The sequence below is a fragment of the Triturus cristatus genome, chromosome 5_2 (assembly GCF_964204655.1).
Source record: "Triturus cristatus chromosome 5_2, aTriCri1.1, whole genome shotgun sequence".
Lineage (NCBI taxonomy): Eukaryota > Metazoa > Chordata > Amphibia > Caudata > Salamandridae > Triturus > Triturus cristatus.
Genome location: NC_140588.1, coordinates 106,414,105 through 106,436,174, shown reverse-complemented (window position 1 = coordinate 106,436,174; position 22,070 = coordinate 106,414,105).

Here is a 22,070-nt window from a genome sequence, read left to right as displayed (position 1 = left end):
TGTTTTATAAGCCCTGGTGAGGGAAAAACTGCCAATTAAAATTGTCCTCATTGTAGTACATTAGCTCCATAGGCGAACATAGAAAGGCTTTATTTTAACCTTAATAAAAGCTATCTTTTGACAGGTGTGAGCAAAAATAATACTTCAAAGTATGAAAGTAATAGTTGCAATAAATACAGCAACTTACCATGGCTGGATTTATTATAACTATTACAGGAAATAAGTTATAGAAATTCTTTCCTAAAGTTACCCAATTCAGCCATGTGGCAGACTCTTTTTGATTGGCCAGCCTTTAACAGGCTGAGCCAAGCTGCATTAATGAGATATGAAGTGGCCTGGACTGAGACAAAGGAGACACCAAGTGGGAGGAGATATGCTGCTTGTACAGGCCAGAAGGGGGATGGGTAGCCAAACCTTGTCTTCAAAGCGGGAAAGACACTTAAGACAAGACCCAGGCCCACCCCACTTCCTGCACCCCTAGCTAGATGGGAGCCTCTGTAATTTGAATTAGGAGAGGGACTGGAAAGGGGTGTTCGGGAAATTTAGCCACACCTGTGGGCTGGGTTAGGCAGACCTGAACCTTGAGGAGAGATTTTCTCCATTTTAATTTTTGTGGAATAGTGCACTCTGGGACATGAAAATGCCAGACTTCAGGGGAAGTGGTCATCATAGAGGGTGGTACCCTGCGCCCCATTGGTCAGGGGTACCGCTTTATTGCCAGCCCAGAATGGATAGATATGGAAGATCTTCCCAGCAATTCAAATCCCTGCCTGGAAACAAGAAGAAGAAGGACTGCCCTGATGAACCCCTGGTCTGCACCAAGAAAGTCTGCAATCATAAGGACTGCACCTGCTGCACTCATTGGCATTCACAAATGTGGACCTTGCCTTGGTTTAAAAGTTTAACTGTGGACTTCCTGAAAGTAACAGGTACAAAAGAGCTTCAAGAAGTCACCTGCATCTACTCCACGCAGAAGAGTCCCGCTGACAAGCGATCAGTGGACTTTGAATTATTTGACCAGGTGCATTGTGGGGATTGCAGTCCCAACTTTCCAAGTAGCAACTCAGAGCTTCTAGAACCTTGACTGGTGTTGTCGACGCTTCGAGACCCCAGAAGGACCTTCTGGAAGAAGATCCAGAAAGTTTGGATCAATTGGAGATCTTTTGGTAAAAAGCTCAATAAGTTGACCGACCCGTCTTAGAGAGTCAAGGCGGCTACGTCAAACCACAACTCGGCCTGATAACTCGGAACTTCAGATTTTCCCTGATAAAAGCTCCAGAGCTCTTCGCCATCAATGATAAGAACCAAGACCTCCAGGAATCATGGAGGCCTCACACTGAAGCAAGCTGACTTCCTTAAACCGCAAGCCGGCCTGCTGAGGAGACTCGCTCAACATTGAGGGAAAAAGAACCAAACAGGTGACTAGGTGCTAAGGTAAAATTTAGACTGGCCAAATCACCCCATCGTATCCAATCCGTGCTTCATCGTGGTTGGCCTGAAACTTTCACTTGGTCCTTTTCAAGCGTGACCAGAAGTCCCCGGTTGGTGCTTTATGCTTTGAAGCACTAGAAAGTGCATTTTTTCATTTAATCTTTGAAAATTCATATCTCCGGTTCCCTACGTTGGATTTTTGTTGTTTGGTGACATTTTAAAGAAAAAAAGATTTCCTATTTTTATAACTTGGTATTGGATTTGTATTGCTTTACACACCTGCCTCCTAAATTAATCCTGACACCTCATGAGCCAAGCTACCAACGTTTGAGCAAGGACTAATTTGTTGAGACTTTACTAGACTTTTTTCTGATTGTGGTGTTTCTACTAGTTAAGGTACCTACCTGCGCCTACCTGCAAACCAACTTCCAACAGGTGAACTAAGAAATGCTGCTAGATTTCCTGCCAAACAAGTGCAAGCCTTCAAAGTTCCACTGAAAAGCCACCATTTATCGCTGTCTTAGGTGGTAAAATACCACTTCTCAAGCTCTTCACCTACTTGAGGTACTAGTCAGCCCAAAATAGTGGCAGAGACTTTCAATGCATTTCTCATTTTGAAATTGTACAGACCCTAGTCTTTTCCACATCCCCCTTGCTTCATGTGAAGTCGGGTATCTTCCACCCCAGCTGGTTGCAAGAGTGAAGACAGTTGTTGACTGTACAGAACAGCTAATGCAATCATAGTTTTGTTTTTGGTTTTATATAGCGCAAACTCAACCCAAAAGTATTGGAGAGCTTTAGATGAGCACCAGTTGCATTACACAAGGACACATTCAGTTTTGTAGGCACAGGAAGATTAAATGATTTCACAGAATCATAGGATGTTGAGCCGACCCCGAGACTCGAACCTTATTCCCCAGTTCCAAAGTCAGCAGCTCCAGCCGTTATGCCACATCCTCTCCCCGTTGGACTAATACCATAGGATTTACTGCTGGTCAGGTTTGCGCTTAAAAGGATGTGCATTTGAATGTGGATGCTTTTGATAGTGGGCGATGGGTTATATTTAACCCATCCTGCAATCAGTTATTTTGTATTGATTCAAGAATGTGGACAGATATTATGCAGCACTTGCAGTGTTTAATTTGTAAAATGAAATAAGTACAGGGGCCCAAAATCTTTCTTAGGAGACCGTATGAGGGGAACTGCTGAATCCTGGGGTTACCAAATACCGAGTCTGCCTAGTGTTCATGCCACCATATTTTTCCACCACATTTCACTTACTGTCTCTTTACCCTTTTAGGTCTTTTTTACTTCCTGCTATCGCCTTTTCTTATTGTCTTTCTGTTCTTTATTCATCACTTTTGTGCCTTTCTGCCGCTTGCTTTAAGCCAAAGGGCTCTATTATGAGATTGGCGGTCCAATGTACTTACAATCCCAAGATGGCAGTGTGTGCACCGCCGCACCGATGATCCGACTGCCCAAATACAAGTAGGGTGATCAGACCGCCATGGGACCACTGCTGCCTCCAGGGATCCATGATCCCTGATGGTCTTGCAGCGGTCCGGGGCCCCTAATATGCTGTTGGTGCTGCTGTAACACCGCCAGTCATATTAGGAGTTTCCTCACTGCTGTTTTCATGGCAGTGAGCAAGCCATAAAAAGTGTGGTGGTGAGGACAGGAAGAGGGCCCTACAGGGCCTCCTGTTACGCCTGTAACAGGGGATGCATGGTGTGCCCCTCTGTAAGCATATACCCTCAGTTTGTGCACGGCATTGATGCACTGCAGAAACGTTCAAGGGCATTCCCATTGCGGTGCCTTGTAAGGCTCACATATGAGCCTTCGCTCTGCCCTGCCGCGTGTCACTTTCCACAGGACCACCCAACCTGAAGTCGGAATCCGGCAGGCAGTCTCAATATAACTTTGGCAGTGTGGCAATGGGGCACTAGTGTGGCGCCCACTGCCACACCGCCAAAGTCATGATTAGGCCCAAAGTCAGATCATTAAAAATAAGTCTGTCCCCCAAGAATGAGTGCCGGTGATCTTCACCTGCAACGACTGGCACAAATAAAGCACTAGACACTTTTCTAATATTCAGGCAAACACAACCAGACAACTCATAAAGAAACAGAGTCCATTTTGAAATGTCCATAAAAGTGAAGGCCATTAAATATACTTCTAACAAAAGGTGAAAGGGTGCTGAGTATAGGTGCATTAGTTTTGCAGCACACAATTGCCATTGGTTGAAAAAAAAATGAGACTGATGGTACACTCTCATTAAAAATCATCGACAGTGTGCTAGATGTGAGATATATCTGAAGGTGCTCACTTATTGAATAAAATAAAAAAAGTTGCTTGGAACTTTGCCTATAGTTTTAAGGATAAAGGTTCTGATGAAGACTATCGGGAGTAATAGCTTTCAATGTTAGTTTTATCACAACTTGGGCAAGCATCAATCACTACATAGAAATTGACTATGGGTGTTTCAGCAGTTAATAATCAATATAAAGAAATAACAGAAATGAAGGCGCTGAGCTGCCAAACTTACTAATGCATGACTGGCATCAGGGCCAGCCACATGTCCAGAGAAAAGCAACCATAATAACACATAGTAGAAGAGAGAGAAGTCACTGTTGCTCCTGTTTGATCTACCCATACATAGAGTCGACTATTCCAGTAGGATATACACACACTCCAAAGATCACCAGATTGTCCCCTGAAGAGGATCCTGTCTCACAACCTATGTTCCCTTTAAAGTGGGCTTCTGAGCGGACACACAGCTCCTCTGACATTGCAGCGCAGTTAAATTCCTTTAAAAAAAAGTTATTGGAGCATGTGAGAGCTGTGCAAATTAAATATCAATACAATGCCCTGGCCAAACATTATGCACAACACCCTAAAACAGACTGGAAAAGTATGCATTACTATGGGATAGCATTTATATGGAAGGACGAGAGAGGTGAGGATAGAGTCCAGGAATTAAGACGATTGGAGTCACGTATTATGGGATTGAGAACAAAGGTCCTGCATTGACTTAATGCTGATGAAGAACTGTAAATACATCACTAAATAAAATTCACACATGTATTAAGTGGTCATATAGAGTGTGTAAAATGGCGAACATTGTGCAGTTATGTGTATAATGATTTATTTTTTTTCCTTTTATTCTTTTCTCCTTATTGTAAGAACATGGGTTGTAACCAAAGGCACACAAAACTAGCCAGGATACACTGACTCTGGGTTTTATGTATCGGAAGACAGTGAGTACCCACAATGTGTAGAAGCATATTAAAGAGTAGACAGGGGTTGTAGATTGGGACGTCAAGATGGCGGCCGCACTGTAAGAGTGCTCTGGACCCCTCCGTCAACCGCATCCTTCTAGCCCAAAGATATATCACCTGTGAGCCACTAAAACGCTGTTGGGGGATCACAGACCATGCCTGGCTCGCTGGATGGTGCGCCACCAATTCCAGCTGTGGTAGGGGTGAGACTGGCTGAGCCGTGACCACCTGCCAAGATGGGTGTCTTGTTTGGTGATCAGAGCCCTGGACCTGCTTGGTGATGATTGAACAGTGTCATCCCCAGTCATACGGGCATCGGCCGACAGTGCTGACCCCGCATTCCTACCTGAGAGGGTTGATGGAGGCGAGCAGCCGGAGGCCTGTAGCACTACGGACTGCTGAGTGAGGGGCCTTGCGGTCAGTGAGTGGGCTCGGCTCCTGCCGCTATCCCCTCTTCCCCGCCTAGGAGGTGATCTAAGCCGCAGGCTCTCTTCAGCCTCCTTGCCAGCCACATGGTATGAGCAATGCCACTGATGGGGGCTCTCACCTGCGAGGCCTTGGGCCCTCTGCCCCGCTCTGAAGGGTGACATCTGGGAGTCTTGGCAGTCCCTGCAGGAGACGGACAGAGTCGGACAAAACTGCCTGGGCCTACCTGAGATCCCACATGACAGCCCAAAGGGAGTGACATGCAGCGCTCGTGTGCTGGATCTGGCTGTGCGCCACCTGGGAGAGTCCTGGCCTGGGGCCTGTGGTGAGGAGGAGATGAGCAACAAGGCGAGGGGGAGAGAGGGATACCTGTTGTTGCTGGGCTTGCCCCTGGTAGTGTGATAGCAGTAGAGATGGAAGCGGCCCTAGGGGGCTACACCTGGAGCCTCCTGCTGTAGGACCACGCTCTCTTTCCTGTCTTCACCTACAACTGCCATTCAAAGACACCGGGATGATTGTGTGTTGGCCTGGAGTCTCCTTACTGCTACAGACCCCCTTAGTTGCCAACACCCCTTGGTTCTGGTATGAGACTAAGTGGATGTGTGTGGGATGAGAGATATTGCTGCAGGGCTGAGAGACCAATGATTTGCGGAATCCAGGAACTCTCTTTCTTTGCTGCTGCACCTGGAGAGAAACTGTGTCGGATTGTGTCTCCCAATGTGGTGGTGATATGCACCCGTGGACAAAAGTGGTGCTGCGCCTCCCAGCCTCCTGTGTCTGTCACGTTTCCCAGGGTGCTTGCCCAATGCCTAGCTGCCCTTGCTGGTGCCGGATTGTGACAGGCGGGCCAGGACTGTTGCAAACTAACGCTTTGGAGATGGGAAAGGACAGGACTGTAAAGCCCCACCCCTCCCGATACATATCGACCAGTTTGCTTCCTTGGGGGCGGTGGGGAGGGATGACTTGGACAAAACCATCCAGTGAAAGGAGATCTTGATAAAATTCTGCAGGCCATCCAGACCTCACAGACAGCTAGTAATAGGGGAGGTGAGGGTGGAATGTGCCCTTCTTCGTCAGGACCTCCTAAACGCTAAAAGCCGCATTACTGAAGCAGAGGGCCGCCTTTCAATTGAGGAAGACAAAGTTGCTGATCTCACGGCCAGGGTCGCTCGCCCCCTTGCTCGCATGAATGAATCCACCATCGGGCGGAGGATGCGGAAAACCTTTCAAAAACCAACAACCTGAGCTTCATGGGCTTCCCAGAATACACAGAATTGACCCTACTGGCTGAATTCCTGGAGAACTGCTCAATCATGAATGCCAGTTGATAATCTTTTGCCCTGGTTTGCAGTGGAAAGTGCCCACACAGCCCTGTCCCCTAGGCCTCCCTCTGGTGCCTTGAGACGGTCTATAATAGCCGGATTCTTTAGTTTTAGAGACAGAGACTTGATCCACCATGAAGCTCATACATGCCCTGATCTACACTATCAAAACTTAAAGATTTAGATTTTTCCAGACTACCTCGGAGAGGTTCAGACCAGTTGCTGGTCTCTTGACTTAATCAAGCAGAAACTCCGGGCTCCTCACCTGTCCTATGCTCTGTTATTCCCAGCATGCATCAAGGTGATCCACGATGGGAAAACCCTGTTTTTTGACACTCTGGAATCTGCATGTCAATGGCTAATGGAGGAAAAACAGATTCACCGGTCACCGCATTCTCCTCCCCGACAGTCTGGGTGCCGAGGGCAGGCAGGGCAGGGACAGACATGTCTGCACTAGATCTCATCGCAGGAGGTGTGCTGCATGGATGGTGTCCCTCTCATCTGACTCTAGTTCTCCAGTGCCAAGCTCGTTGCAGCATTCACATAATTTTCATGAATCCAAGAGAGACATTCATTCTTCAACCAGTGTTGGTTAGAGACTGAGTTGAACCCCCTTTCCCATCTGCTGAGACATAAAGAGCTTCCCTAGATCCTATGCTCTGGAACAGTCACACAAAGCAGATCTGGGTTGACTTGCAGGGCCTGGTACAGGATATGTGTTGCAACACCCTCTCTTAGTCCCAAACCTGGTCTTGCAGTGACACTCTCCTCCTAAAGTAACTCAAATTACACACAAGGCAGCAGACTTCGATCAGTCTTTATCCGATTAAATGGAGGGGTCCACCACTTCACACCCATCAATAACGAACTGGTTCTAAGTTAGGGGCGATATCTTGCGGAGACAGATGCTTCTTGGGTGAAGTATGGGGTGGGGGAGTTGGGGTAAGGGGTTGTTATTATGTAAAGTTACGCTGTTTTGTCTCTCCAGACTTTTTTTTCTTCTAGGTTGTCAAATGGTCCTCATCTCACTTATTTTGTCCAGGCATCACTGTGTCCAGCTGCGTGTGCCCTAAACTTGCATTCAGGTCCTCTTTGTATAGCCTGTGCCCCTCTCTGCCCTACACTGCAAGTATTCTTCACCTTCCCATGGCCCCAGTTGAGATCCTATCCTGGAATATGAATGGTCTGCTAGACCGGATCAAGGGATCAGCGGTGTTGCGATATGCTCAGGGCTTTCTTCCCTCCATTTTAGTGTTGCAAGAAATGCACCTTATGGGGACAAACAGTCAGTTTCTGGCTCGGCAGGGATTTTAGAAGGTCTATCATGTGGGACATTCCAGGGGGTGGCGATCCTCCTGTACCTCACATTTCCTTTGGTGGTTACTCGGATTAGGGTGGATCTTCAGGGTCAGTACATTGCCCTTATGGGCCTGGCGGAGGGGCATGCCTTGAACATTCACTGCATCTATGCCCCCCCACATCGATTGACTTATTCTCGCCACACGCCTTGATGTTATCGCCCAACTACCACTGAGGCAAATGTGATAGTGGGAGACTTTAATGCGGGCCTAGATCCCGCAATAGATTCTACTGGACCCCCCTCCGAGACCCAGTGTCAAAGGGTTTGCTCTCTCCACAGATGAGCGACATTGCTGGGCTTGTGTGATGTGTGGTGGATATGGAACCCCCGCCTTAGGCAATATACCCATACCTCTACTTCCCACCACATGCACACATGCATAGACGTGCTTTTTTATGCCAGGCACTGATATTATTCAGTCTCACAGGTACAGATTCTGTCACTCTGGATATCTGACCATGGCCCATTACCCCGTCATGTTGCTTCATCAGAACCCACTGACCACCCAATGTGGCACCTCAACACCTGGCATCTTCAAGATGCAACATATGCCCAGGACCTTACTGGTGATCCAGTCGGTGAGTGTTCTCTGGGCTACAGGTAAATCCAACATCCGCGGTCATGCCAAGAATCTGGTATGGGCAAGGCCGACTTTAGGGAGGGAGCTGACTTTAAGGGGAGAGCTGTCCTTAGCAAAAAAGTATGACCTAAAAGCACCTGCTGCAGAGTTCCTTTTGTGTCCAACTTTCAGGCAGCAACAAAATGGTCAAGTTACCTCTTGTGATTAATGTTCCTGCTACAGAGACAGAGCAGAGTTTTGTCTAGTGACAGTTTTGAATTACCATATAGTAGCGCAGAGGGTTAATATGCCTGCTACAAAGAACGGGTTATTTTATGTGGATATCTGAGTGGATTAATGAAAGCCAGCCTTTACCAGTGCTTTAAAACAAATGAAACGTATGTGAGAGAGGGGCTATGGAGAGATGAGGGGCACTTGTGCATGCTGGTGGTGAGGGAATCCAGGGAGGGGGTAAGGAAAGGGTACCCCAAAAAGTTGTTGCACCAGACTGCACCAACGCTAAAGCTGCCCTGGGCATGGGCAAAGGAGCATGAACAACTTTCGTTGTTTGAGGCTCAGGCCCCCCGACTGGAGAATCGATTCCTTAATGTTGCCCTGTGAAACCGTTGACAGGAAACTGACTCTAATTCTGGAAGAGATCAAAGCCCACTCACTCAAGATAGCAAAGCAGCTTTGGTGCGCCTCTACTTCTCACGTGTATGGATGGGGAAAAAAATACTAAATTACTATACTGGTTGGCATCTCGACCTCTGTCTGGGTAGTATTTAATGTATGTATTTTGCAGCGAAGTATAAAGCCTATATATATATATATATATATATAGGCTTTATACCTCCCTGCAAAATACGTACATTTGCTTTGTTAAGCATGTCTGGTAAAAGAAATTGTGGTAAAGACAAGCGTTGTAAAGACTTATGCGTTGTTAAAACCACGTTGTAAAGGCATATTTTTAATTGCATGCGTGACTCCATCATACAACCTTTCAGAGTGAACCTGACTGAGCTCCTTAAAAAGATTCTTTGTGTGTTTTCTGGAGCAGGAGTAGAAACATGCTTGAGAGTCAAGCCTGGATGTCATTTGAAATTGTGTACTCTTTTATAACATGTGAAGCTATTTTTCTAATATATTTTAGATACAGTGTTTAAAGAAAATTACTGAATAATTGTACCATTTTGAACAAAGGGGAGCTGAGGAGGGATTTTAAAGCTGTAAAGAGAGCAGGAATCCTGAGCAGTGGGAGAGAGCAAGATCGCCATCCAGCAAGGAGTAGGACCGCGGTACTTAACCAGCTTTCTGACAGACCACCACTTCACATGATACAAAGCAATAAAGTGGAATGGGAGTGCTCAAGTGCAGCATGTCCCCATTCTGGGAGATCTTTACTGAGCTAATGTTGCCAAAGCACAACGCTATCATTCTCAAAAAAGTTACCTGATAATGAGGATATTTAATGTATCACAGTACACATTCACCAAATCGCAATCTATACATAGTAAGAGACTATATAGCATTATGTACTTACCATCATATACATTGGTCGAGATTTATATCCCCTTGCTGTCTCTCCCCTTACTTCTCTAAAAAATACAGTAACCATTTAGCTTATATCATGGTATGAGTTTGATACCCCACCTTACTAAACATAAACTCGTCTGCTATTAGAAAATGTTGGCAAGACCTGCTTACAGCTAGTCAAGGGAAAAACATGGTTACATTTTGGCACCTTGTCAAATGGGGTAGCGGCGAATCAACTCAAGCACCAGTCAACCATGAGCCCCTGAGCTGTGGGCTTCGAACTTTGAGGCCCAGTTCGCTGCCACCAACAATAGCTTAGAGCTATTCCAAATGCCAACCCCAATTACCACCTTGTATTTTTCTAGGCCAGAGGTCGAATCTGTACTTAAATCGATCCCGAGAGGCAGGGCTCCAGGTCCTGATTGTATACTGGCAGATCTGTTCATGTATGACAAAGAAAACTGGCTAACTTATATTCAGTTACTCGCCAATGCAATAGCTAGTGGTGCCCCCATACCCGATACATGGTCTGGTGCTGAAATTCTCCCGATCTACAAAAAGGGGGATCGCTCCCTTCCAGGCAACTATAGGCCAATAAGCCTTATTGACTCTATCCAAAAAATCGTTGCCAGGCTGGTGTTATGCAGAATCCAGACCTGGATAAAAGACATAGACATCATGACTCCACTGCAGGCAGGGTTCCGACCACACACTGGTACCATAGATCAGGTTTTTAGGTTTATGTTTATTCACTGGCCGGTTGCTATTAACGGAGGGGGCCCCATCTATGCGGCTTTCATTGACCTCAAATCCGCTTTTGATTTGGGGTCCCATACTAAAATGTGGACAGCTTTTGCGGATATGTGGATGCCACTGGAATTACTGGTTATTTTATTTACATTACATGATTCAAATTATGCACAGGTTCGCTGGGGTACGCAGGGGGAACAGGGGAATGTTACGGACAGGTTCCCCATCTACAAGGGGGTACGACAAGGATGTGTCCTGGCACCTACCTTGTTTTCCTTATTTATCAACAGGGTTGTGCAGTATTTCTATAACTATCATAAAGATGCCCCCACATTAGCAGATATGAAGATACCCCTGCTCATGTTCGCAGATAACATCTTGATAATTTCAAAGACACAAAAAGGGTTGCAGTGAGCCCTTTCTAGATTCGAGGTGTTCTGTCGTGACCATGAGCTAATGGTTAATGTGGAGAAAACCAAGTTCATGGTTTCCCACAAACACAAAGTTATTATTCCCCTGGAGGAGATCCAGAAATTAGACAAAAAAAAGCTACATTTCTTTTGGGGGGATGGGAAAAAAGGGATACAGATGAAAGTGTCTGTTTTTTCCCCTGAAAATGGTATCAACAAAGGGGCTATGATGCTTAAATCACCATCTTCCCAGCTTTCAGGCACAAGCAGACTTTTGTCAGAAAACCAAAATATTTGACACAGTTTTGGCATTTTTCTGGGAAATAGCCTATTTTTGCTATTTTTTGTGCTTTCATCCTCCTTGCAGTTAATGGTAACAATGGGTATGAAAGCAATGATGGACCCTGGAAAGCTATACATTTCTGAAAAGTAGACAACATTTTAAATTTAGCAAGGGGTCATTTGTGTATATCCTTCAAGAATTCGTAGAGAAACAAATAGTTGAAAATAGAAAAAAATTGAGAATGAGTTTATAAAAACAGCCATTTGTGCCAACATTTTCACCTGTAACTTGTACTAAGTATGACAGATGTTTGAAAGCAATATACTGTTACATCCGCTGGACTCTTCTGGTTGTGGGGATATATAAGACTTGTAGGTACACCAAGAACCCAAGGATTCCAGAGCCAATAACTGAGCAGCGTCTTGCAATGGTTTTTTATTGTGTTTCCGGTATATGGCAATTCATTTGGAAAATATAAACAGGGAAAAATCGGTATGAAAGTCACCTATGTATTTCTGAAATGGGAACAAAATATAGAGTTAGAAACAGTAGCTATTTGCACATCTCTGAAATTGTGGGTACCCATACCAGCATGTGAATTATAGGTCATTTTTCAAAGTGACTTCTTTTTTAAACATTGTCTTACATTTGGAAGGCAGAAATGCATTAAAAGTCAATTGTTATATAACAGTTGCTCCACAATTTGTTATTCTCCTAAGTCTCCCGAGTAAAATGATACCTCACTTGTGTGGGTGTCCAATGCAGAATGGGCTAAAAACATATATTTAAAAAAATGTATTGCTTGTAATTCTCTGTTCTATACCCTTAATCCCCAAGTTTTGAGCTCTTCTCAGTCACAGACCCTTTCCCCATCCACACAACTGAGGTATTATTTTACTCGGTAGACTGAAGAGAACGCTTTTGGGTAGGACATTTGTGCCGGCAGGGTGATTCCACCCATAAATTTGTGGGAAATGTGGTTTTTGCAGTTAAAGCGTAGGTTTGCAGGGGATTCTGGGTAGGAAAACGTTGGGAGATCCATGTAAGCCAAACCTCGCTGGACTCCCCCCGGTGTCTAGTTTTCAGAAATGTATGGGTTTGGTAGTTTCCCAAGATAGCCGCCGAGCCCGGGGGCCAAAAACCCAGGTGACCCCCCTTGCAAAACCAGGTTGTTTTGTGATAGGTAATTTTTATGTCTCCTCAATAAGTTTTGGGCCCTTGCCTGTCGCGGTACTTGACCCACCCATGTGAGTGAGGTACCATTTTTATCAGGAGACCTGGGGGAACACTGAGATAGACAAGTCACCCGATCCTGGATTCCCCTGGATGTCTAGTTTTCAAAAATGGATAGGTTTGCTAGGTTTCCCTAGGTGCTGGCAGAGCTAGGGTTCAAAACCTACACCTAGGCACTTTGCCAAAAAAGGGTCAGTTTTCACTGTGAAATTGTGGTGTGTCCACGTTGTGTTTTTGACCCTTTTCTGTCACTGGCACTAGGCCTACCCAAACAAGTGAGGTACCATTTTTCTTGAAAGACATTGGGGGATGGGGGGTGGGTGGAATTTTGTGGATCCAGGCAGATTCCAGAACTTTCCACCACAGAAATGTGAGGAAAATGTGTTTTTGAGACAAATTTTGAGGTTTGCAAGGGAATCTGGGTAACAGAACCTGGTGAGAGCCAGACAAGTCACCCCCTCCTGGATTCCCCTGGGTGTCTATTTTTCAAAAATGTATAGGTTTGCTAGGTTTCCTTAGGTGCCGGCAGAGCTAGGGTTCAAAATCTACAACTAGGCACTTTGCAAAAAAAGGGTAAGTTTTCCCTCTGAAAATGTGGTGTGTCCACCTTGCGTTTTGGGCCGTTTCTTGTCGCTGACAATAGGCCTACCCACACAAGTGAGGTACCATTGTTCTCGGAAGACTTTGGGGAATGCGGTTGGGTGGAATCTTGTGGATCTACGCAGGTTACAGAACTCTCCCCTACAAAAATATGAGGAAAATGTTAACACATTTTGAGGTTTGCAAGGGTTTCTGGGTAACAGAACCTGGTAAGAGCCAGACAAGTCACCCCATCCTATATTCCCATCGGTGTCTAGATTTAAAAACATGTATAGGTTTGCTAGGTTTCCCTAGGTGCCGGCAGAGCTAGGGTTCAAAATCTACAGCTAGGCACTTAGCAAAAATAGGTCCGTTTTCACCTTGAAAATGTGGTATGTCCATGTTGCGTTTTGGGCCATTTCCTGTCAAAGGCACTAGGCCTACCCACACAAGTGAGGTACCATTTTTATCGGAAGACTTTGGGGGATGTGCGGTAGGTGGAATTTTGCGGATCCACACAAAACCAAGAACTTTCAATCACAAAAATGTGAGGAAAATGTGATTTTTTCACACTAAATGTGAGGTTTGCAAGGGATTCTGGGTAACAGAACCTGGTGAGGGGCACACAAGTCACCCCATCTTGGATTCCACTTGGTGCCTATTTTTCAAAAATGTACAGGCTTGCTAGGTTTCCCTATGTGCCGGCTGTGCTAGGGCCCAAAATCCACAGGTAGGCACATTGCTAAAAACAAGGACGTGCCTAGTGGGCTTTCTGCCTCCCTGGGGAGTATATTGTGGGGGGTCGCCCCATATGCCCCCTAGGGGGGGCAGAAAGACTGTGGCTATTACTTTCGTGGGTGGGCGCATTGGTATGCCCATTCTGGGCAGCCCCCACCCCATGCATAAATAAGACAGCATAATTGTCGGTGCCTAGTGTGCTCTCTAGGCACCGACAATTATGCCCCAATCTGTCTCCTGGGGGGGAAGAAAGACTGGCATTTTTTGGGGGCTGTGGTCTGGGTATTGGCATGCCCATTCTGGGCAGCCCACACTCCTGAATTAAAAAATATATATTCCCTGATGCCTTTTGGTCTTTCTGCCCCCCCCCCCCCGGAGGCAGATAAAGGGCTTTTGCCCCTATCTGCCTTCCGGAGGGGGGGACTGTGGCAATTTTTTTGAGGGTGGGGGCATTGGCATACCGATTCTGGGCAGCCCTCACCCCTATGTATATTTAAAAAAAACCCTGGTGCCTGTGGGCTTTCAGATCAGGGGCTATGGCCCCCATCTGCCTCCTGGGGGGCAGAAAGACTGTGCCATTTGGGGGTTGGGGGTCATTGGCATGCCCATTCTGGGGAGCCCTCACCCCGAACCTCCCCCCCAAAAATCCCTGGTGCCGAGTTGGCTTTCTGTCCCCCGGGGCAGATAAGGGGCCGTGTACAGAATTCCTGACCACGTCTGTGTGAGCCCTGCTACGTACCTGTGAGGCCCTGAGACTCCTGGGGCTACCGGCTTCTTGTTGGCAATCGCGTTTCCCTCCCGCCGTCGCTTGCAATTGCGATTGTTGTGTGGGGGGAGCGCCTGAAGGGACCACAATACCCAGGATCCCCTGGGTCAATGAAGCGGAAACAACGCATTTTGCGCGCCCGGAGGCGCTACTTCATCGATCCCGCCCCCCCGCGACGCGGGTGGGCGGCGCCGGGAGAAGCCCGTGACAAGGGCGGGACCGTCTGTGGCCGTCCGGGGCCGCTGGAGGCCGGGCCGAGCCCACCCTCCAACCCCTGGCCGTAGTGCATCCGTTCCAACCCAGGTACTGTTATCGTTGTGTGTCGTCATTGGCCTATTGCAGTGGACTCGGACAGGGGTTGTGTCTATTGGTCATTATTTGAGGAAGTTATTCTACGTACTTCAGCCTTGTCAGTGACTGGGACCCCCCCATTGTTGCCCGTTTGCTTCTATTACATATTATCCATTGCAATCCACTGTCTAAATTTTCAGCTAAGGTTTTGTTCTGTTTTTACCTACATCCTGGTTTTGTATTAGCAATGTCAACTCGTTCAGGCAAAAGCTTGAGGGGGACCGAGGGGGGCATGGCGGGCACCATGGACCAGTTTATTACCCGTGTGGCCAACGTCATCGACAAAGAAATCACCATGGCCGAGCGGCGGCTATCTTGTAGCCCGTTTGGCGATAGACGATCTTCGATTGGCCCATTAGCCCGGATACCCTCCCCGGAGCCGACACTGGACCCGCTCCTTCTTGTCCCCCCTCCCTTGGACCATCCTCGAGTGGCGGCCTTAAGAGCCAACATAGAAGGGCTCGAAATTTTGACGGCTACAGCACTTAACGCCCAAAACCATGTGGCCCCCGTCTTAGCAGCAAACAAGTCTGCCATCTCTACCCCATACCCGGTTGACCTCTCTACTCTCCCAATATCACCTCCCCCAGCGGCTATCGTGGTGCAGGCAGAAATCCACCCAACTTCCACAAAGAAGAAAAATTCTGCCTTCCCACGAAAAAGCGGACTGGCCAAAAATTGTAAGAACCAGAGGTGGGCAAGTGTTAGGAGGGGTGCTTCTAATAATATAGTAAGGGGGGCCTCTAGTCTCATTCAGGAAGAGAAAGAAGAGGGCACTACTGAGGGGCCTGTAACTATTATTCCCAATAACCAGATTGTTGGTAGCTCAGCGATTTTTCCCCCTGATTCTCCCCTGTTCACAAAAATGGAGGAAATAATGAATTCTTTACTACTTCCTGTATTTGACAAAATTAGAGGGCTAACTGAGCGAGTAGATAAATTGGAGCAGACAACTCTAGATAACTTTTTCTCGCTAAAATCATTCATAAAATTGCAGTTAAGAACGAGGGATGATGGCCTAGGGGGGGGTCTTGATAATAAGGCACCGTCTATTGTTCAACACAGTTTAGCCACCATAGTTGACAACCCACTACTCGGTTTGGAAGCGACTAGCCGTAACTTGTGCCCCACTGTGCTGGCGGCAGATACTTTTACTAACCCTGGCCATTCTTCCTCCAAGCCCACAGAGAAACTAAAGTCTCCTAAGGTTGCCACTATTACTTCAGGCAAAAAGACGGCACGTCCTCCAGCCTTGGTTTGTACAGGCAAGAAAAATTCCACCCCTATAGCCACTTCTCCTGTAGTTCATAATGTACCTGAGACCCCAATTGTTAATCCAGTTGAAACTGTAAAGTCCCAAGTGTTGCAGCCAGGTGAGGGCCCTCTTAGTGGGAGGGATCTCAATATAAATCTCCCCCCTGATTGTCAGCCCTATGTAGTTGTGCTGACCGGGGTACCGGTGCTTAGTCCGGGTAAGTGTGAGTCTTATATTGAATTATTCAACAAGACTTTATTCTGGCTCAAAGAGAATAGACCCTTGCCCGAGTTCTGGGAGGGCCGGATCATCCATGTACATAGAGTTGGATGGATTGGCTCTAGGAAAAAATTGATAAACGGGGATTGTATTATAGTGAATTTTGAAGATCCAAGGATTGTTAGTTTTATATGTAGGGGTTCTAAGAAGGAAGACAGCTTAGTAGGTAGCATGGGCTCAATTGACACTTGCGACCTCAGCTATTTCAATCCCCCAATCCTGCCCGTGAGGCAAACCGGAATCCACACGGGGAAGGGCTGGGAGAGCAGACAATCTTGTGGCTGCATTTCCAAATTTAGTCTATTTAATAATAGCCTTAGCCAGTCGCAGGGCCGATTTTGGCAAAGCTATTGACAGGTAATCTGCCCTACACGGGACTTGTCTATGGAAGTTTCTGGGGAGCCACTAACTGATAGTTTACCCAATAGAGAGGAGCAGGTGAGCCCTCCCGTTATTACCTTCTCCCCTTTATCTATTACCAGGGGACACACACAGGTGGTGTTCCAGCCCAGTAGGGAGTGGCCTGTCGAAGGCTCTCAAACCCCCTATGATGTGACACCACCTGTCAGCATAATGGACCCTACCAATGACAATACCCCCAATACAAGAGCACTAGATTTAGGGCAGGGAGAGGTCTTTAACATGCCCCTGAAGGTAGCTAGCTGGAATATTGCTGGCCTAGTTCGGAATATAAATATCCCAGACTGGAACTCATTTATCGAATCCTTTGGGATTTGCTTGTTCCAGGAAACCTGGTGCCTGGAACCACAGCACAAGCTGGGTTATACCACCTATTTCGTACCAGCTGTTCGACCGAACGGAGGCAAGGGGCGACCCTCCGGAGGTTTGCTAATTTGGGTAAGCATCTCCCTGCGGTATTCTATTAAATGTATAGCCACTACTACCCCGGACCTCCAGAGACTCTCAGTGAGAGGCCCGTGTGGAGGAGGAGTGCTTGAAATATTTAATATCTATGTTAGAGGCACCAGGGGTGGTTTACCTTCTCTCACCCCAACGGGCATTGACGAGGAACTTAAGAGCTGTAGCCCAGACTCCCTTGTTTTATTAGCAGGGGACTTTAACTGCACATTTGAACCTCTTGCTGTAGATGATGTGTTGGGCACTAGTGATGATGACGCAAGGAGAGGTATCCCATCGCTGTCAATTGCTCCAATTAAAAAGTGGACTCAAAACGCAATTGACCTTAATGCCCTTTGTCTGGAGCATGGTCTTAGAGCAACCAATGGTAGATCCAAATCAGATCAAATGGGGGCCCATACGTTTAATAGAATTGGCCATTCCTCCAGGATTGATTACATTATGTTGAACTTTCGGTTGTGGTCTTTCCTGGTGGATATGGAGGTCCGGCCGCCCATCGACAGTGACCATAACCCTTTAGCTCTGTCCTTGTCCCCCCTGTGGAAGGCCAGTTACCCCCTCTCAATCCCCCATGTGTGGAAATCAACACACGAAGTGTGCCCCTCCAATTGTGGCAGGCGCCTGAAATGGAAGAATATCATCGGTAACGAGGGCAAGATGCGGGAGATACATTCTATAATGGCTAAGCTTACACCCCGCTTAGATTCTCCCTCTTTAAGTGCGCTGGAGATATCCGCAATTTTTGTACAAACCACAAAGGCCATAGGAGAGTTATTTATAGCCAATAATGCGGGAAAGGGGGCTAACAAGAGAGGTGGTAGGAAGGTTCCTGCCGGGTGGTTCTCAGCTGCATGTCGAGCTGCCAAATCGGAACTACTAAAGGCAGTAAAATCCAAGAATAGACCCCTGGTTTATACCACAAGGGGCATCTATAGGAGGGTCTTATCAAGGGCAAAGGCAGAATGGGAAGACCAGTTCTGGCGGGACCTGAAGGCCGCAAGTTTAAGGAAGGACGCAAAGGGTTTTTGGGACCTACTAAGATCTAGGGAGAAACCTGTGGACACATTGATTACGTGTAACGTACCTGAGAGTGCGTGGGTTGACCACTTCTCCCAACTATATCTAATGGTACAGGATGAGGGGAAAGTATGAGAGCTCGACATTCTCATGTCTCTATCCAGTTTGAAGGCGAGTTTCTGTTTACATCTGAGGAAGTGGTGGGGGCGATTAATAGCCTGGTGCCCAACAAAGCAGCAGGTCCGGACGGTATACCTGGAGATTTGCTTCGTATTAACCCGGAAGAATGGGGAAAACTCATCTCCACCCTATTAAATTCCAGTCTCAAAGGGGCATCATTCCCGACCTCATGGAAGGGTGCTGAGGTCGTCCCAATTTTTAAGAAAGGCTGTCGGAACGACCCAGCCAACTACCGCCCAATAAGCCTTTTAGACACTTCACAAAAGGTGGCTGGAAAAGTGATCCTGACCAGAATATTGCAATGGGTAGAGGAAAAGGGTATCCTCTCAGACTTTCAGGCTGGTTTTAGATCTGGCACGGGAACAATAGAGCAATCATTTCGACTTATGATGCTATATTGGAAAGTGGTTTTACTGGGCAAGGGCAGTCTGTATCTCGCTTTTATAGATTTGCGGACTGCCTTTGACCTAGTTCCCCGCAGCCAACTATGGAGTGTGCTTGACGAACAGGGAATTCCACCCTATTTGTTAAGCATGTTGAGAAATCTTCATGCTGACACTTTTGCACAGATCAGGTGGGGTAACCAGGGGCAAAAAACAGCACGCATACCTGTAAATAGAGGGGTACACCAGGGATGTGTCCTTGCTCCCACCCTGTTCTCATTATATGTCAATGGAGTGGTGGAGCACCTGCTACAACACCCTGCAGATGCACCATCCCTGGCTGGTAGAAGAATACCTACCCTTCTATTTGCAGATGATACCCTCCTGATTTCTAAAACCCCGGTAGGTTTGCAGAGTCTACTAGCTAACTTTAAGTCTTTCTGTGATGCGAGAGGGTTAGTTATCAACACAGCGAAGACCAAGTATTTGGTCCTTAACCCCCGAAAAAGTTGGCCAAACCACCGATTCTGGATTCTGTTGCCCTTGAGAGAGTCTCAGAGTTCGATTACCTCGGTATTCGTCTCTGTGACTCTATGAGCTGCAAATGCCACCACCAAAAGATGCTGTTGACACATAAGAGGGTGGTGGGTGGCCTCCTCAAGGAACATCGTGCCTCATCTTCGAAACCCATTGCTCTTGTTCTAGACATCTATAGGGCAAGGGGTGTTAGTGCTGCTCTATATGGGGCTGAACTTTGGGGGGTCTATAAGGTGGATCATTTATCCTGTTCTGAAAGTAAATTCCTGAAAGATCTAATGGGGCTCCCCTATAGTACCCCAACCCTCCCACTGCTTCTAGATACAGGAACTCGGCCAATTAGCGACCAGGCTAGGCTCCGCCCTCTTCTTTTATGGGCGAGAATTTGGAGAACACCAGAACTATCCAGTTATGCAGACGGCCTAACCGATGTGTTGGGGTCTCCAGGCTGGGCCAAGATTGTCTGGCTGAGGGAAGTCAAGCGTCTTCTCTTCAGCCTCGGTCTTGGCCAGGACTGGACTAATAGAACTGCGCCTCCTAAGTCTGAGCAGAAAAAGATCTATTGGAGCTGGGTAGCCGGCATCAGAAGTAGTAATGCTAATTTGTGTAGGTCCACTACGGATTTTCTTTCCATTAAGGATGTGCACTTCTGCGAACCCTTCCTGGATGTCATCTCAAATCGTAAGGACAGGGCCCTATACTTCCAATTCAGAATAGGCTTACTCCCTCTTGGTGAACTGACTTCCAGGTGGAAGGCACCAATTCAGACAATTTCCTCTTGCCCTTTTTGTGAAAAAAGGATTGAGTCTGTTGCTCATTTTCTGTTTGAATGTCAGGCCTATGCAGCCCCCCGGAGTAGATGGTTAAAGCCACTATGCAGAGAGCTAGGAACTAGACACTATCTAGAGGCTCTACGAATTTAAAAAAACGATCCACGGCCCCTTTATGCTTGTGGTTTAGCAAAGTTCCTAGGATGGGCTTGGCGCATCAGATCAACTAGGCTTTTGTATCTTGTTTAATTTGTTTTTTAACAAAATATATATGGTTTTTAGCTAATTTATTGGCACCTGTAGCAGTATGAAATGTTTGTTACTTCTCCATGCACTGGTTCCTTTTTATTATTTTATTATCTATTACTGTATTTCTGCTTTTTAAGATATATTCATATCGAAATAAAGCCTTTTTGACTGACTGACTGAGATAAGGGGCTGTTGCCCCATCTGCCTCCCAGGGGGGTCAGAGAGACTGTACCATTTTTTTTAAGTGGGGGCATTGGCATGCCCACTCTGGGCATCCCCCACCCATACGTATACAAACCCCCCCCAAAAAAAACTGGGGCCTGGTGGGCTACCTGCCCCCCCAGGGGTGCAGATCAGAGGATATTGCCCCATCTGCCTCCTGGGAGGGGCAGAAAGTATTTTGCCTTCTTTGGGGGGGTAGAGTGGGGGCATTGGGATGCCCAATCTGGGCAGCCCCCACCCCTGGCCTATAAAAAAATAATCCCTGGTCTAGGGTGCTTTATTTCCCCCGAGGGGCAGATACGGGACTACTGCCTCCATCTGCTCCCAATGGGGGGCAGAAAGACTGTTTGTGCCCAAAATGTATGGGGAGAGCAAAGGCCCTTGCCCAATGGGCCGCTCTCCCCTCCCTGGTGCTAGTGAGTGGATCCCTGCTTGTGGATCGCCCTCCTGGGGTGATCCCCAAGCAGGGATCCACTAGGGTTACCATTGGAAAGGGGAGATTCTTCCCTTTCCAACGATACCTCTCCCATCTGTTTTGGTGCTTGGGGGTTGAGATAGCCCCACAAGCACCGAAACAGTGAAACTGAAAGTAAGTTTCAGTTTTGTTTTCATGATCGTCATTGCAAGGAAAACACAAAATAGGCCTGAGGAGGTTGGGATAGGTCTTCCCCACCTCCCCAGGCAAAAAAATGGGAAATCCCTCTGCTGTCTGCAGCAGAGGGATTTTCTGAGCATGTGTCCATGATGGAATGGTTCCGTCATGAACACAGGAGCATTGGTGCTCATGATGGAACCATTCTGTCATGAGCACCCAAAGGGTTAAACACAATTTCTTTGAGCTATGAACTTACTTTATCTCAAACACCTCTCCCTTTGTACTCATGGATGATTTACAGACTTTGAATAAATGAATGTGCACCAAAAAACTACAAGCGCATAATTTGGAGAAGAGCGGTAATGACAACTTCTCCCAAAATAGTAGTAATATAATCATTTCAATGGAACTTCCCCCACAGCATTCTGTGGCTGATTTATTACAATCAACATGCTACGACTTGGTATTGGTAACTCCACTAGCAGGAAATCCTCTATGTAAGTAAAATGTTGTTACCAGTGTTTTTGGTAGATTAATAGTTTCCACCCTTCTGTAAATAGGCCTCTATGTTTACTGTAGCGTTCAGAACTGTTGGGAATGGAGTCTCTAGTTGGCAGTCCTGTCCAAATAAGGACCCTCACACTAGTCAGGGTAAAGGAGTCACACAGCTAAAATAATCCCT